Genomic DNA, 15,772 nt, shown 5'->3' on the forward strand with positions numbered 1-15,772 from the left:
ATTATTCCTTCGTCGGCAAATCGCTCCGAGAAAATTTGGTGAACGGTTTCTGGCTTGGTTCACGGTTTCTGGTGGTCTGCGTTGAAATTAGATTTCAACATATTCTTTCTCCTTTATTGATAAATCATTAGAAGCTCTGGGCCTCTCACTTTTTCTCCTATAGTCATGACTTGAGCTCTCCACTATTCTAGCTAATGTTACCGCTGGTTAAACCCTACCTCTAGGCGCACACAGATATGTTTTAATTTAGTTTTTAGTCAAACGCAATTTAACCATGCTTTTATTAAATTTCTTGGCTTTTTATTAACCCAGTTTAAGAATGCTTATCTTAAATTTAGTTTTTCATTAAACCTCCTGCATCCCGCCCTATTAAATTATGTTTTTTCATTTAAATCCACACTAATTTTTCATTAAACCTCCTGCATCCTGCAAATTAAACCACTTTTTTCCTTTTCAATCCACACTTGTTAGTTTGACTACCGTCGCTAATCAGCATGTTTATAATTTAGTCCAGTTGTGGGTTCCCCCGCAGTTTTAAACCGGCGATCATTAGTTTCACTGCCGCCCTCTTTTATGAAAACAGATATTCAATTTTTAAATTGAATCTGGTGATATAATGTTGTTTTAATCGTGCAAATATTTCTAAAGGTTGTAATTGAATTGGTTACCATAATGGATGAGAATGTTGCTACGAGATATTTAATTTATGCATTATATTATATCTCACATTTGTTGAAAAAGAGTCTATATGCACATTAAATCTCACTATTTCAAACATATTTCTCCTAGGGCATGGCCTGGTATCTCTGCGGGTTTGGCTGTCTCTGCGTGGTATGGTGTCATTCCTCTGCACTATTATGTCTGCGAGGTTGGATGTTTTTGTGGGGTTTCGTGTTGGCTCTCTCTGTGTGGTATTGGTGTCTGAGTCTGTCTGTGTTTGAGTCATCGCTGTCTCTGTGTGGTATGGTGTCTGAGTCATGTAGTGTATGTGAGAGGAGGATGAGGAGGAGGCAACTCTATCTGTATGATTCCTTGGAGAAATTTGAGTTTGTCTGTGTTTGAGTCATCGATGTCTCTGTGTGGTATGGTGTCTGAGTCATGTAGTGTATGTGAGAGGAGGATGAGGAGGAGGCAACTCTATTTGTATGATTCCTTGGAGGAATCTGAATCTGTCTGTGTTTGAGTCATCGCTGTCTCTGTGTGGTATGGTGTCTGAGTCATGTAGTGTATGTGAGAGGAGGATGAGGAGGCAACTCTATTTGTATGATTCCTTGGAGAAAACAACTTCAGGGGCAGGGCAATTGGATTTGGTTCATCCCTTGGAGTTACTTAGGTTTCTGACATTCAAGTATATTTCATCTGATCTCTCGTATGAGAAGCAATTCTTTTATTATCTACTTTCTTTTTGTATTGAAATTTCGTTTTTCTTTCATTTTGTATTGAAATTTACTTTTGTGTTGAAGATGGCAACCATCATTTGAACTTTGTTTTAATTGTTGTTACTATAGCAATGGCCATTTGGATTCTGTTTTATTTGTTGTGGCTAACCCTGCTCTAATGTACATTTCCAGGTACGTAGACTTGTCTCCGTCTCTGTTCAAACCCTATCCCAATGTATAATTGCAGATATGGTGAGATGGCTCTAGCTTCTCGTTTAATCACAATTACTCTGCTCTAATGTGCAATTCCAGGTATTTAGAAATGGCTCCGTCTCTGTTCAAACCCTATTCCAATGTATAAATCCAGATATGAGATGGCTCTAGCTTTTCTTTAACCCAAGATTTGGGTGTTTTGATTTTCTATTAATGATATTGCATCATCATTAAATCAACTTCTACGTGTAACCCAACTGTGTTGGTATAAGTCGTCTTCCTTAGGAATGACTGGTATTCTTCCATTAAATTAACCCTAATTTTGTCAGCATATTTCTTAATTAATTAGTCTGTTTACCATGTATTTATCCGTTAATCCCTCTGGTTCATTAATTTGCTTCCTCAGTTTATTTACATGTTCTACTCTGCTCTACTCTGGTCTTGATGTTCTGCTCTGGTTTACTCTGTCTTGCTAATAGGAATGAAATTACGTTTGCCTAATAGAAATGAAACGCTTATTGCATTGCTTCCTCTGTAAGTTTAATTGCATGTTCTGCTCTGCTCTACTCTGTCTTTCTTTGGTTGATACGAATGAATATACTCTGCCCGATAGAAATGAAAGGCTTATTGTAGGCGGCTGCACTTGTAATAAGGCATTTTAGGCTCGTCATCGTAAATACCACTAGCATTTTCATCAATTTCCTTCAATTCAGGCTTCGTCTTGATGCATTTTCGAAGCTGGGAAGCTGGGAAGTTGGGAATCATAGATGGAAAGCGTTTGGGAACCATTATTGTAAAGCTTTAGAGGATCCTCGGCCCCCAACCTCGAATGCTGCGTTTTGAGCTGTGTGTACTGCACATTGCCATCCCCTTTTGCCCTTTTTCATTAACATGGATTACCTCTTCTTGGTCTCTGGGATCTTGTCTTTTTATCAAATCTGCTCGAATTTCCAATTGGGTGATCAATCTCGATCAATCCCAATCTTATCGTCATTCTCACTTATTTCTTCTTCTGATCCATTCTCAAATAGCTGCATAAGAAATGCTATATTTCTAATCTGATAACCTGAACAGTGAATACCCTGATAGATGTTCAATCTTGCCAAACTATGAACTCAACTTTACTCCTACATTGACAACTTTGCAACAACTTTAATTCTACAATGACAACTTTGCACTTTACTTCTACAATGACAACTTTGCACTTTGCAGCTACTGTGTAAACAAAAATACAATCTTACTGATTTTTTACTGTGGCAACATGTAATAACTCGTTATCACGGTGAGGATATAGCAGTATAACTATGACACATTTTTATGTTTATCTTTTAGATGTGATAATTTATTGTTTGAGAAGATTGTCCTTTTTATTATTTGGAACGTTGTTTTCTATATATGAATGCATTCATAGTTCTCAGAATTTTTTTACACTCAACTCAAAGTTACCCTTCGAAGAAAAACCCACCAAATTTAAGACAATCAATCAAAAAAGCATCACAATTAAACTGCGCGAAAGATCCCACCAAATATAGGACAAAATCCACATAAAATATTGCCAAAAAAAAAAAACGTCTCACAAGTAAACTATTTAAAGTGTCACATATCTACTCTTCCTTAAGCATATAATAAATTTTTTTTTTACTGTAATGGTTGTCCCACCATTAAGCAGATCGAGCACTATCATACTATGTGTACCTTTATATTGTATGACAGTATTGGACTTGTACTTTAATCCACGGAATGCATAGCTTTATGTTAGTTCTACTTTTAACATTCTATATGCATATCATACATAAGAGGCACGTACAAACTTGTTATCATGGCCATGGTCTAAGGTTGTGCATTCCAAACCATTGTCAACACAATGATATCGGTATGGTATATAGTTTATTGTTAAGTTGATGTGGCTCGTGTTTTATGGCATACCTACCAATCCACAAGCTGGCACTCCCAACACTGGACACTTGGACTTGTCTTAATTATGGCTGGACTGGTCACGTGGTTTGTGCACGGCTCTACCTACTGGATCCTTCCCGCGTCTTTATCTTGGTCTTACCGCCACAATCGACGGTCCGAGGCCTCTTGGAAAGATCTAGGGCCAAGAGGGCTCCACGACTTAGGGTTATACCTGGGGTTTATAAACCCTCTCCCCGGATTATTAGCGATTTGGCTGGGCATTCGCAGCGCTCCGACGCTCTGGTTCTCTTGCCATCTCTTCGGCATGTATGCCACTCCTCCGGCACCATTCTTCTGCTGTCGTCTCTTCTCCGGCGCTGCTCCTCTGTTATCGATTACAGGGTGTCTTCGCTTCCTGGATGAACGCCACCGATTTGGTAAGGTAAGTCCCCGTATCTCTGCTAGATCTTAAGACTTAACAACAGTTCAGTTAAATGGCGAAGTGACTGCCATATGTCTTATGTTGACAGGTAATGGTAGCTCCTTCAGTTTTCCTTCGGCGGTCTGCTCTTCTTGCCGGCAATGGTCTCATGGTTATACACAGGTATGTACGCTATTCCTCTGTGGTTATTTATGGTCTGCTTTGCACAAGTTTAAAAGTTCTGAATCGTTTTCTGGGTTTATACTTAAACCCCAGCTACCTTATGCGTTCACCCTTGACGCAGATGACGGCATGGGTTTTGAGCTACGGTTTCTGCATGGGGTTTTGTCTTCCATGGTGGAAAACACTCTTTGCCCACGGTGGTTGAGTTTGAATCTCCTCCCAATGAGACTGTTCGGCTTGACTGTAACCGTGAGGTTATTGCACTTGGGTTTTGATTTATTTCCCTGTTTCGAGGTGGATTTCCATATACCCACCAAGTTTGTAATGTATAAATCTATGGACAATATATCCGATGTTTAACAGTTTGCTTGGCATAGATTCGCTGTCGGTCTCCACATAGCCTATTTTGTTTATTCATTATGGAACATGCTGTAAAGATTATTCTGGAGTATTACTCAGTTTGTTTATGTAAAATCCCGTTCAGGGTTTTGTTAATATTTGCATTTCGCTTACGTCTGTTCTTAATCCTTTTCTCCACCGAACAGGGAAGTCTTCACTGTGTTTGCCCTGCCTCTCGTTTCATAGAGGTGCGGGCGAACACAGGTTTAAGACCGGCTATGGATAAGACTCACGATGTTTACTTTCCACTCTGGAATAAGTTTTTTTTATATATACATATGATTATTCGTAATAGTGAAATGGTATTTGTGTGCTATATGGAAACACGCTGTAGTTTTGCTTCATACTGTATATGAAAACCGTGTTGTATTTCATTCTCACAGCGTTCATACTTCTTCTTGTTGGTTAGTTTTGTTCATGCATGTCGACCCATATCCCGACACGATGATCTCCGAAGTCGATATAGCTGGATTTCAATCCGATTGTTCTTTAAAATATTGTCTGCTATGTATATAAGGTTTTGTTTACAATAGAATGGAAATGATGTAATGCGGTTTTCCCTATCATGGAAATGCTACTGTTTTAATGACAGAACTTGATTTCAGATTTAGTACATTTATTTATATATGTACCTTGCATGTACTCAGTTTTTCCCCTTTAAGGTGATAGAAGTCTATGCACATTAAATATTATTCTAGTTTCTTTAACACCCTTGCACACATGCACGGTAAGGTTAACTTTCTTGGACTGCTGGTCTGGAAGGGTTTTAGAAGGGGTCCGGTCACGACCCGCCGGGTATTTTGACTGGTCCCTCCTTTCTTAACTTGACCCGGACAGAGGAAAGTTTCCCAGGTACAGCTAGATTCTAAAGACCTTCTGGCTCGTTAACCCGAACAGTCTACAGGTAAACTTTTATTTTACAGTTACACTATCAGATTATGGATAGGATATATCCGACCCTTCTTACAGACGGGTCTGCTCACAGTTTCCACCACTGTCCCGTCTTATCTAGCTTTACTTCTACTCATTCATGCTATTTATCAGCTGTCTTCCTGGTACAGTCTGTGACTGTCTATTGTATTTTATCAGTTTGCCCTTCGACTAATATACACACAGCTACAGCCACGCCATTCTAATGGTAACTTAAAGACTCTATCGCTAACAGCTTTAGTTTAATCTTCTACATGCACTGTATAACGATTATAACTACTTCAGGGTTTCAGATACTTACCTGGTTGCTCCTGGTGTGAAATCCCTTCAAAATCCTTCTGTAAATTCCTGTATGCAGCTCGTTATCCTCCCATCCGTGAGACTTGTCCTTCAGGACTTGAGTCTCCCCCCGAGCTTACCCTTACCGGATCACAATCCTCGGTAAGATAGCACAATCCTCAGTGCTTGACTATCTGGTCATTACCAGACATAGTCCAGAAACAAGGTTCATTACCTTCTTTTCCTCTTTCCCTTTGTCTGTCCCCATAGCACACCCCGAGAAAGCTATTCACCACCTTTTTCCTTTTTCCTGGAATTCCTTCCAGTTAAGGAAAGTGGTTACTTTCAGTTCTATTAACTGTTTTCCCTTTTTGGGAGCCCAATGTTTTCTCTGAGCAATTCTTTAAACACATTACTTTAATGCAAATTAAAAATAACACATTACTCTTTAAAAGAAAATAAGTTTCTCAATGTCATTCCAGTTTTACCACAGTAAACTTTTCAATAATTACATTTACGGGGTCATCACATCTCCCCCCTCTAAGTTTGGACATCGTCTCGATGTCTAGTGTCCTCAAACAGCTCCGGATAAGCTTTCCGAAAAAGCTCTTCGTCCTCCCAATTAGCCTCATCCGGTCCATAGTGCTGCCACTGCACTTTAATTTGGGTAATAACCCGCTTCCGCAGCTGTACTTCTCTCCTGTCGAGAATGTTCAGCGGCTCGACCAAGACCTCTCCTTCCGGTTCGACCTGCACACAATACCAGTGTCAGTTTTTTCCATCTCTCGACAATTCTTCAATTAGTTCAGTTAGAAATAACTCTTACCCGAATATCTTGCCACTTGATCACATGCTTAGGGTCATAAATATACTTCTTAAGCATGGATACATGGAAGACATTATGAATTCTAATGTGGCTAGGTAAGGCTAGCTGATATGCTACTGGTCCAACTCTTGCCAAGACCTGAAAAGGTCCAAAGTATCGAGGCGCGAGTTTGGCACAACTGCTCCACTACAGAGTGCTCTTCCTGGCTTGTATTCTTATGTACACGTGATCCCCCACCTGATACTCTTTGAATCTTCTTTTCCGGTCTGCAAAGGTCTTTTGCCGATCCTGAGTGGCTTTCAAGTTAGCTCGCACTCTTTTGACCATGTCTTCCATTTCTTTGAGCATTTCAGGTCCCAACCTTAACTTATCCTCTGGGCCGCTCCAGTTTGAGGGCGTTCGACATTTGCGTCCATACAAGACTTCAAATGGAGACATTTGGATTGATGTATGATATCCGTTATTATAAGCGAATTCCACCAGGTGTAGATAATCTTCCCATTGAGTCGGTTTTTGCATTACACATGCTCTCAGTATGTCTTCTAACACCTGGTTCACTCTCTCCGTTTGTCCATCAGTTTGGGGATGGTATGCTGTACTAAAGTTCAATTGTGTACCCAATTCTGCAAACAGTGCTTTCCAGAAAGCGGATGTAAACTTTACATCCCGATCTGATATTATAGTCTTCGGCAGCCCGTGAAGTCTGAACACGTTCTGCATAAATATGTGTGCAATTTGGACTGCCCTGTAGGTTGATTGCACTGGAATAAAATGGGCGGCTTTACTCAGCTTGTCCACTACCACCATAATAGAATCATTGTTCCTTTTAGTTCTAGGCAACCCAGTTATAAAATCCATAGATATAATTTCGCATTTCCATTCTGGAATTGTTAGGGGTTGCAATAGCCCAGCTGGATGCTGATGTTCAGTTTTGATTTGCTGGCATTCTAAACACCGCGCTAAATATTCCGCTACATGTCTTTTCATTCCAGGCCAGTAGTACTCCTTTCGAAGTGCAACAAGCATTTTTTGGTATCCCGGATGACCTGAGTAGTGGCTGGTATGAAACTCATTCAGAATTAAATTTCTAAGGTTATTGTCATCTGGTACAACCAGTCTTTGTTTGTAAAACAACATTCCATCCTTGCTCACTTCATACCCTTGTTGGTTATCCTGGCCAGAAAGTGACTTTTGTCGCTTCATTTGCTGATAATCAGCATCCAAGTTTGCTGCTGTTTTAATCTTTTCTTGCAATGAACTTTCCCACTTGCTGAGAGTGACCTCATATAGACATTGTATTTTTCGGCTCAAAGCGTCTGCTACGCGATTTTCCTTCCCCTTCAGATGCTTGATATCAAAGTCAAATCCACTTAAGAAATCTGCCCAACGGGCTTGCCTTTCATTCAGAGTGGGCTGGCTAAAATAGTTTGTCAAGCTATGATGGTCTGTTAGTAACAGAAATTTCTTACCCAAGAGATAATGTCGCCACATTTTAAGAGCATCTATAACAGCTGTAAGCTCCAAGTCGTAAGCAGAATACTTCTGCTCATGCTCCTTCAACTTTCATGACTCATATTCAATAACTTTCCCTTCTTGCATCAGTACACCACCAATGCCTTCCTTACTGGCATCCGTACACACAACATAATCCTTATTAGGATCAGCTATGCTTAGAACGGGAGCCGTAGTGAGTAAATGTTTAAGTCGATCAAAACTTTGCTGGCATTCCAAAGTCCATTTGAATGTCCTTCCTTTCTTCTGTAAGGATGTGATAGGATATGCCACCCTGGAGAAACCCTCCACAAATCTTCTGTAGTATCCTGCTAACCCCATGAATGATCTGATATCTGCTACATCTTTAGGTACAGGCCAATTCATTATGGTTTTGATTTTCTCAGGATCCACTGCGATCCCTTCCTTGGTGATCACGTGGCCTAAATATTGAATTTCTTCTTTATAGAAATCACACTTGCTAAATTTAGCATACAACTGATGCTCTCGTAGGGTCTGCAGCACTATTCGGAGGTGCTCCTCATGTTCCTCCCTGGAACGAGAATAGATCAGAATATCGTCAATGAATATTAGTACAAACTTGTCTAAAAACTGATGGAACAAGCTGTTCATCAAACACATGAATGTGGCGGGTGCATTAGTCAATCTGAAAGGCAGCACTACAAATTTGTAATGCCCATATCGGGTTCTAAAGGCTGTCTTAGCAATATCCTCTTCTTTAATTCTGATATGATGATAACCAGATCGCAGATCGATTTTGGAAAATATGGTTGCCCCTTTAACCTGATCAAAAAGCTCGTCAATTCGAGGTAAGGGGTATTTGTTTTTGACTGTGAGTTTGTTCAGCTGTCGATAGTCAATGCACATTCTAAAGGTTCCATCTTTCTTCTTGACAAATAGTACCGGTGCTCCCCAAGGAGATACACTGGGACGGATATAATTTTTATCCAATAGTTCTTGTAATTGCATTTTCAGCTCAGTCAACTCAGGAACACTCATCCTATAGGGTGTTCGCGAAACTGGGGCAGCACCCGGTATTAACTCGATGGTGAAGTCAATATCCCTCTTCGGAGGTAACCCAGGAATTTCCTCCGGAAACACGTCCACGAATTCCTTTATTATTGGAAGGTGGTCTAGCGGACTCCCTTTATCCTTGGTTTCTGCATAATTTATCTGAATGGCATATACTTGGCATCTTTTCCGGATGCATTTCACTAGCTGGGATGCAGTGATAGGCCGGACCTGCACAGGTCGTTTAATTCCCTGCATCTCCTGTTCCATTCCCAAGTCATCCCTGAACCGTATAGCTTTTGTTTTACAATTCACTAAAGCCCAATGCTTCTCTAACCAATCCATCCCAATCAGGACGTCATAGGACCCAAGTGGCAGCATGTTCAGATCTGCTACCACTGGCTGTCCTGCCACCATTATGGAACAATTCTTGATTTTTGCCATTACACGTCTTTTAGCCCCTGTAGCTAACTGTACTAGCCACGGATTCTTAAATTTTTCAGACTGCAATTTACACTGTTCAACTATCTTTGGACTAATATAACTTAAAGTAGCTCCTGGGTCAATTAGAACAGTGATAGAAAGGTCTGAAATTTTACCTTCGAATTCTACCATGGTAGGCTGGTATTCTGCCTGGCGATCATCCAAGGCTGCATTAATTTTGTGCACACTCCGTCCCACGTCGCCCACGGTTGATGCCTCATGAATCTGAGAGATCTGATCAGCTCCCTTCCTCTGCGGGAAATTCTTGACATAGTGTGGTCCGCCACAGCCCCAGCACTGTACTGGGGGTCGTGTTACTCCTTCATTATCCAATTTGATGGATGGTTCTCCCATTCTGGTCTCACTGACAGGCTTGGGTCTGAATGAGCTTCTTGGTGCTGTTCTGTTGTTCTGGCCTTTGACATTTCCCTTAGTTCCACCAACCCGGCTTCCTCTATTGTTTCCCACAGTTTTACTACCCTTTTTCTCATTCCATTTCTTATTGGAACTGTCCCCCTTCTGTTTGTTCTGCTGGTAGCACATTCTAGCTTTTCTGATAGCTTCGTCCATGGTTCTGGGATTGTCAAATTCAATCCTTTCTCTCATATACATGGGCAAGCTGCTAACGAACCTCTGCACCTTTGCTTTTTCCTCCTTAAGATAAGGTACATAGCGAAGCAAGGAGGTGAAACGATTAATGAATTCATCCATGGTCTGCTGTCCTAACCTCAGATCATGGAATTCCTTGGCTTTTTCATCATAAAAGCGCTCTGTTAGATATCTCTCTTTAAAATACTTTTGAAACTTTTCCCATGTTATGGTTCGCTCACTCACTCCTTTTACGATTTTCACTTCTTCCCACCACAATGTTGCCTTCCCTTGCAACTGAAATATGGCCAATCTAGCCTTCAGATTGTGGTCGTATTCATATAACTGGAAATATTTATTCATGTTGATCAGCCATGCTTCAGCTGCTTCCTCTTGCTCTCCATCATAGTGTGGGGGTTTGATTTTCCGGAATTCTCCCTGCAGTTCCACCTTCTGCCGCTTTGAATTCTGTTGTTCTGAGACATTATTAGACTGCTCCTTTCCATCTTCTGGAATCTCAGATTCTGCTTGGTATTGTTGTTCTTCCGTCGTTCTCTGTTGCTCTGCGCTTGGATTGGTCAGTGGCGGGTTCTGTTTATCAGACAAGCTTTTTAATATTCTTTCTTGCTCCATTGTCAAACGTGCGTTATCCTCACGCAAGCGAGCCATTTCATTCTTCAGCTCTTGGACTGTTTCTAGTATCGCCAGGTTTGTACTGCGGGTCTCCTCACCCAGCTGCACCCACAATTCTGGGTTGTTTCCTGGATTCATTTTTCTTCTTGTTCTGGTCTATTCTAATCATACAACAGACATTCTTGTGAGCTTTGGGCATTCTTTACCCAATGAAGAAAGAGCAATACCAATGCTGTAACAACAAATATATTTTTTTTAACATAAAACGACAACACATTTTTCTAATACCCAGAGGCCACAGTTTGGGCATCCTGGGCTCTGATACCAATTGTCACATATCTACTCTTCCTTAAGCATATAATAAATTTTTTTTTTACTGTAATGGTTGTCCCACCATTAAGCAGATCGAGCACTATCATACTATGTGTACCTTTATATTGTATGACAGTATTGGACTTGTACTTTAATCCACGGAATGCATAGCTTTATGTTAGTTCTACTTTTAACATTCTATATGCATATCATACATAAGAGGCACGTACAAACTTGTTATCATGGCCATGGTCTAAGGTTGTGCATTCCAAACCATTGTCAACACAATGATATCGGTATGGTATATAGTTTATTTTTAAGTTGATGTGGCTCGTGTTTTATGGCATACCTACCAATCCACAAGCTGGCGCTCCCAACACTGGACACTTGGACTTGTCTTAATTATGGCTGGACTGGTCACGTGGTCTGTGCACGGCTCTACCTACTGGATCCTTCCCGCGTCTTTATCTTGGTCTTACCACCACAATCGACGGTCCGAGGCCTCTTGGAAAGATCTAGGGCCGAGAGGGCTCCACGACTTAGGGTTATACCTGGGGTTTATAAACCCTCTCCCTGGATTATTAGCGATTTGGCTGGGCATTCGCAGCGCTCCGACGCTCTGGTTCTCTTGCCATCTCTTCGGCATGTATGCCACTCCTCCGGCACCATTCTTCTGCTGTCGTCTCTTCTCCGGCGCTGCTCCTCTGTTATCGATTACAGGGTGTCTTCGCTTCCTGGATGAACGCCACCGATTTGGTAAGGTAAGTCCCCGTATCTCTGCTAGATCTTAAGACTTAACAACAGTTCTGTTAAATGGCGAAGTGACTGCCATATGTCTTCTGTTGACAAGTAATGGTAGCTCCTTCAGTTTTCCTTCGGCGGTCTGCTCTTCTTGCCGGCAATGGTCTCATGGTTATACACAGGTATGTACGCTATTCCTCTGTGGTTATTTATGGTCTGCTTTGCACAAGTTTAAAAGTTCTGAATCGTTTTCTGGGTTTATACTTAAACCCCAGCTACCTTATGCGTTCACCCTTGACGCAGATGACGGCATGGGTTTTGAGCTACGGTTTCTGCATGGGGTTTTGTCTTCCATGGTGGAAAACACTCTTTGCCCACGGCGGTTGAGTCTGAGTCTCCTCCCAATGAGACTGTTCGGCTTGACTGTAACCGTGAGGTTATTGCACTTGGGTTTTGATTTATTTCCCTGTTTCGAGGTGGATTTCCATATACCCACCAATTTTGTAATGTATAAATCTATGGACAATATATCCGATGTTTAACAGTTTGCTTGGCATAGATTCGCTGTCGGTCTCCACATAGCCTGTTTTGTTTATTCATTATGGAACATGCTGTAAAGATTATTCTGGAGTATTACTCAGTTTGTTTATGTAAAATCCCGTTCAGGGTTTTGTTAATATTTGCATTTCGCTTACGTCTGTTCTTAATCCTTTTCTCCACCGAACAGGGAAGTCTTCACTGTGTTTGCCCTGCCTCTCGTTTCATAGAGGTGCGGGCGAACACAGGTTTAAGACCGGCTATGGATAAGACTCACGGTGTTTACTTTCCACTCTGGAATAAGTTTTGTTTATATATACATATGGTTATTCGTAATAGTGAAATGGTATTTGTGTGCTATATGGAAACACGCTGTAGTTTTGCTTCATACTGTATATGAAAACCGTGTTGTATTTCATTCTCACAGTGTTCATACTTCTTCTTGTTGGTTAGTTTTGTTCATGCATGTCGACCCATATCCCGACACGATGATCTCCGAAGTCGATATAGCTGGATTTCAATCCGATTGTTCTTTAAAATATTGTCTGCTATGTATATAAGGTTTTGTTTACAATAGAATGGAAATGATGTAATGCGGTTTTCCCTATCATGGAAATGCTACTGTTTTAATGACAGAACTTGATTTCAGATTTAGTACATTTATTTATATATGTACCTTGCATGTACTCAGTTTTTCCCCTTTAAGGTGATAGAAGTCTATGCACATTAAATATTATTCTAGTTTCTTTAACACCCTTGCACACACGCACGGTAAGGTTAACTTTCTTGGACTGCTGGTCTGGAAGGGTTTTAGAAGGGATCCGGTCACGACCCGCCGGGTATTTTGACTGGTCCCTCCTTTCTTAACTTGACCCGGACAGAGGAAAGTTTCCCAGGTACAGCTAGATTCTAAAGACCTTCTAGCTCGTTAACCCGGACAGTCTACAGGTAAACTTTTATTTTACAGTTACACTATCAGATTATGGATAGGATATATCCGACCCTTCTTACAGACGGGTCTGCTCACAGTTTCCACCACTGTCCCGTCTTATCTAGCTTTACTTCTACTCATTCATGCTATTTATCAGCTGTCTTCCTGGTACAGTCTGTGACTGTCTATTGTATTTTATCAGTTTTCCCTTCGACTAATATACACACAGCTACAGCCACGCCATTCTAATGGTAACTTAAAGACTCTATCGCTAACAGCTATAGTTTAATCTTCTACATGCACTGTATAACGATTATAACTACTTCAGGGTTTCAGATACTTACCTGGTTGCTCCTGGTGTGAAATCCCTTCAAAATCCTTCTGTAAATTCCTGTATGCAGCTCGTTATCCTCCCATCCGTGAGACTTGTCCTTCAGGACTTGAGTCTCCCCCCGAGCTTACCCTTACCGGATCACAATCCTCGGTAAGATAGCACAATCCTCAGTGCTTGACTATCTGGTCATTACCAGACATAGTCCAAAAACAAGGTTCATTACCTTCTTTTCCTCTTTCCCTTTGTCTGTCCCCACAGCACACCCCGAGAAAGCTATTCACCACCTTTTTCTTTTTCCTGGAATTCCTTCCAGTTAAGGAAAGTGGTTACTTTCAGTTCTATTAACTGTTTTCCCTTTTTGGGAGCCCAATGTTTTCTCTGAGCAATTCTTTAAACACATTACTTTAATGCATATTAAAAATAACACATTACTCTTTAAAAGAAAATAAGTTTCTCAATGTCATTCCAGTTTTACCACAGTAAACTTTTCAATAATTACATTTACGGGGTCATCACATAAAGGAAAACTTATTCTCACAGTTCCGATACATCTTCGTTATTTTGAATTCATGGTTTGTATTAGAATTTGTAATTCAACAGGGTGTAATTTTTATGTTCCGTAACTTTTTAATAAGCCAAGTTAGCCTGCTACGTCTAGGATAGTAGTTGGCTCTCCTTTTGGTTGATAGTAGATCTATCCCACTTGCAGACACTGACCAATATTTTAACAAATTTGTGTTACCTTATTTTTTGAGTTTATGTTCTAATGTATTTTAATAATCCAAGTTATGAACTTTCCGAGGCTCATCACACTTGCTTGCAATCACCAGTACATTGCCAAGTTTATGTTCCCTGAATTTTTTGAAAGTTTGGTTTTCGAATAAGCCAAGTTATTAGATTTCCGAATCTCAGAGTTGACTCTGCATTTTGGGTTAGTAGCCCATATATTTGCTTGCTTGCATCTTATATCTGCTTGTTTATGCATGCATTCCAATTAGCATTCTGGATTTCTAGATATTCATGGTAGAATCCATGGTTCTTGACAGTACCCAATTGATATACATATAAAAGTTTTTTAGCATCTGCATCATGGGCTGTATTTGTTGTATGTTCTGGTAGCTGTCGTTCCGCATTTTTCTCTTGGATATGTCTTAGGCACTTCCTTGAGTTACTGTAATGGATGTATTTGACTCTTTATATTCTCAGCTCTTTCGGTTATTAGTGGACACTGTTCCTTGAATTTGTTCTATCTAGTAATTGATGTATTTGACTCTGCATTCTCAGTTCTTTCGGTTATTAGTGGAAACTTTTGTTTTTTGAATTCATACTATCTTGGGTTTTGCAGTTTGACACAACATGAGAGGGTTATTTATGTCTTCTGTGCATGGACCACAAAACTTATACAAGCCAAAGAAATATTCTTGCCAGAGAAAGATTGGTGTCAGACATGAATCTTGCGCGTCCTGCTGCTGTGCAGGCAGGGAATGCCCATAATCACAACCACGAAGAAACTTCTCAGCAGTGTGATTATTATTATAGCTTGTTAGAGACGTTGTTTGGGTCTGGCTAACTGCTAAAGCTTGGTTGACAGCAAATGCTGGTTCTGGGTATGTGTTGGTGTTGCTTCCTTTTAATTACTTCTGTTTTTGGTATGTGTTGCCTCCTTTTAGTTAATTTGTTTGTGTCAAGTGGAATTCATTTCTTTCACACAACTTTTATTCTGTGAAAATTACTGAATTATGGAATCTAATAATAGATATTCTTGATGATCCAGAAAATGTCACCACATATTTAACAAAGTCTGATAGACCTTGCTGGTACGAGGATGTAGAAAAGGAAAATGGAAAAAGTGTTTCAGGTGAAGACCTTACTGGTGGTCATGGGCATAAAAATAAATCCAGGTGATCAGTCATTTGGGTCTTGGCGAGTCTTCACTCTCAATGGGCAAAGCAAGGCCTCCTCAAGAATGTGAGAGGTGAGATGGGTGATGCATGTTCTTTGGTGATGATCCAACTCAGACATGACTTGAGTTCCCATGCTTGACTGACCATCTAAGATAAAAATAACCCCACTTTCTCTGCTTGCTGTGTTTTCAATTGAAAATTTAGCATAATCGAGTAGAATCCTTCTCAACATATTTTCTAAATATACATCTCAACAAATG

The 15,772-nt window shown here is 40.4% G+C and overlaps 1 long non-coding RNA gene across 1 annotated transcript; it reads left to right on the forward strand.

The window, feature by feature from the left end:
* Window positions 1-592: 592 nt before the first annotated feature.
* Window positions 593-15,562, forward strand: LOC149261181 (uncharacterized). The gene is made up of 4 exons (XR_016248400.1): window positions 593-1,369; window positions 1,572-1,691; window positions 14,954-15,215; window positions 15,383-15,562. It is a non-coding gene; the product is annotated as an uncharacterized LOC149261181 (long non-coding RNA).
* The last annotated feature ends 210 nt before the right edge of the window (window positions 15,563-15,772 follow it).

The sequence above is a fragment of the Pinus tabuliformis genome, chromosome 6, assembly GCF_031772625.1.
Source record: "Pinus tabuliformis cultivar Carrire ecotype Pingquan chromosome 6, CPIR1, whole genome shotgun sequence".
NCBI classification, from domain to species: domain Eukaryota; kingdom Viridiplantae; phylum Streptophyta; class Pinopsida; order Pinales; family Pinaceae; genus Pinus; species Pinus tabuliformis.